This window comes from Penaeus monodon, chromosome 8, assembly GCF_015228065.2.
Source record: "Penaeus monodon isolate SGIC_2016 chromosome 8, NSTDA_Pmon_1, whole genome shotgun sequence".
NCBI classification, from domain to species: Eukaryota; Metazoa; Arthropoda; class Malacostraca; order Decapoda; family Penaeidae; genus Penaeus; species Penaeus monodon.
This window is the reverse complement of record NC_051393.1, coordinates 14,419,714-14,422,213: the sequence shown is the minus strand read 5'-3', so window position 1 is coordinate 14,422,213 and position 2,500 is coordinate 14,419,714. Positions and strand designations below refer to the sequence as shown.

General features: G+C 34.5%; 1 protein-coding gene across 1 annotated transcript in view; it reads left to right on the top strand.

Moving 5' to 3' along the window:
• Window positions 1–2,500, top strand: part of LOC119576176 (palmitoyltransferase ZDHHC3-like) — a 23,731-nt gene that overhangs the window by 1,177 nt on the left and 20,054 nt on the right. The gene's annotated exons all lie outside the window — the stretch shown is intronic.

Genomic DNA, 2,500 nt, shown 5'->3' with positions numbered 1-2,500 from the left:
ATTTTTATTATTTTCTGAAGTTCCATTCGTTTCTGCAGATTATTTCTTGCACTGTTGACAGCATCATTTTGTCCTCTATAAGAATAGAGGACAGTTTGCCCAAGCTTAGATCATCAATGCTGTAAAGATTAAACTTCATATCTAATGATAAAATACTGGGTATGTGAACAAACTCTTATATATTTGGTAAAACTGAATATATGAGAGAGAGGCGTATGTTGGCCATCTAAGTATATGCCCTTTTTTGTGTTGGAAATTAAAGCTCAAAAGATGGATTTAGGACATTTGGGCAATGCAAATGGGTGGCTACCACAAGGACATAATTTTATTTTTTATGAGTCATTGTAAATGAAACCTCTGTATATACATTGGTAATTCTCTACAGTATGGATGCACTTGCCAGAACTAAGTCCCCAACCCCACATCACAGAATTAATTCAACAATCTAAGGTGTTGCGACTGGTCATGTCCTTCGGGCACTGCTCAAGGGAGAAGGTTGATGGGAGGCTCTGCCCCCCAATACCCCGAGAAATATTCTCTTCACCTCATTATTCAAGATAAGAGTTGAAACATGGGAACACCAAGTTGACTTAGGCTGTGAGCAATGTTTTTTGTGATTTTTTTTTCCATGATTTTTATTGCTAGTGTCTCCAGATAAATTACTGTACCAACAACTGTAACTTTCTGTCCTCTACAATAATATCAACTCCAATTTACCTTACCTTAGTTCGTCCATACCATAAAGCTCAACCATGAAATTTTTGATTAAAGGATTTTCCATATACTTCAAATCATTTTACTGATGATAATTATCAATAATTAAACAAGTCAGCACATGTAGTAAATGGTATTAAGGAAGAAGATCAGTATCTTTCATGATATTTTTCAAGATTTTTGTGGATTATAAATTTTCATTAACCATTTCCTTGATGTCGTAATTTTCTAGAAAACATCCAGATTTTAAAACCTATGAAATTTTATATTTATGAACTCCTATCAATTTATGCTAACCAAATACTGCAGAAATGTTCAACAGAATTAATAGAAAAAACAGTATGACTTATGAAAATTCCCCTAATTTGCACAGTAACTCAAGTAGCAAGGAATGTTTACATATGACTCAGACTCTGGGTCTATTTTACCAGTTAGATGTAGAAATTATGCATTCTAGGTAAGGGGCCTCCAAACAATGACAAAAATACATAAATATCACATAGTCTAACCCTGATATTTCCCAATGATATCTCATGCCCTCACATCTTATTGTTGCCTAACACTGATTAATACTAAATGCACACTAGACTAGACATCATGAAGAGTCCAAGATAGAGATGAGTCTTCAGAAGCTATTGTCAATAATGATGATAACTGTAATAATATTATAAGCTTCAGGAGGGGACTTTTTTCCTGGCCTACTAAGTGACCAAGTGCTTGTGGAGTCATCTGTGTATAAACAAAATTAACAAACTAAAATCACAGTTGATACAACATGTATATTGCCTTCTCAGCATCAACATATTAATCTCAGAGCAATATTAAGATAATTGCTCATATTATTTACAACACAGTATGTTTCTGCAATTTCCCTTGTATGAATTAAGATGGTGAGCTTTCTTGTATGTAACAATCTGCTGTAAAAGTTCCTGTAATGTGAACTCTATACCTACAGTTGTAACCTGAAAAATAATATGAAAGTTCATAATTCATGAAAACAAAACTACACATAATATCTAGCTAAATCTTATTGAATGTGAAACAGAATAACTCCTTTGTTTCAATTCAATGAAATAGTGACAAAATAAATTGGCGTATTGGTACAGTTCCAGGCACATGAACAAAAAAAAGTCCAGCCTAGATCAATTCAGGTTAACAGGTAAACTATCCTTTTGAGGAGGGGGGAAATGTATGCAACGATAAGGAAGGTTAATAATTGGAGCTCTGCAGTACAGAGGTGTGAACTAATAGATGGTGGAAGATGGGTGATAATAGTTGTCATATCAGCATGTTCATCTACAAGTAAATAATGTTGGCCTGATAAGGACTCATGTAGAATAGGGGGTGGAGTTATTGTCGGGATTGCTAAATTGATATATATGATGCTTCGTCAATGCATGCTCTCATGGGATAGTGTGTTTAAACTCTATGTACACAGCTATAATACACAGATTTTTAAATTATAATATATGGGTAAGATATTACAATCTTTTAGTCTCATAAAAATCTATAAAACTAATGAGTTTATGAAAGATAATACTTGTAATTGTGCTTTGACAGTGAATGACAAGCATTTACTTTATGAATGCACACATGTAGATGCAGAAACTTATACATATAAGTACACATATGTGTGCGAGAGACAGACAGACAGAGCGAGAGAGACAGACACACACACACACACACACACACACACACACACACACACACACACACACACACACACACACACACACACACACACACACACACACACACACACACACACACACACACACACACACAC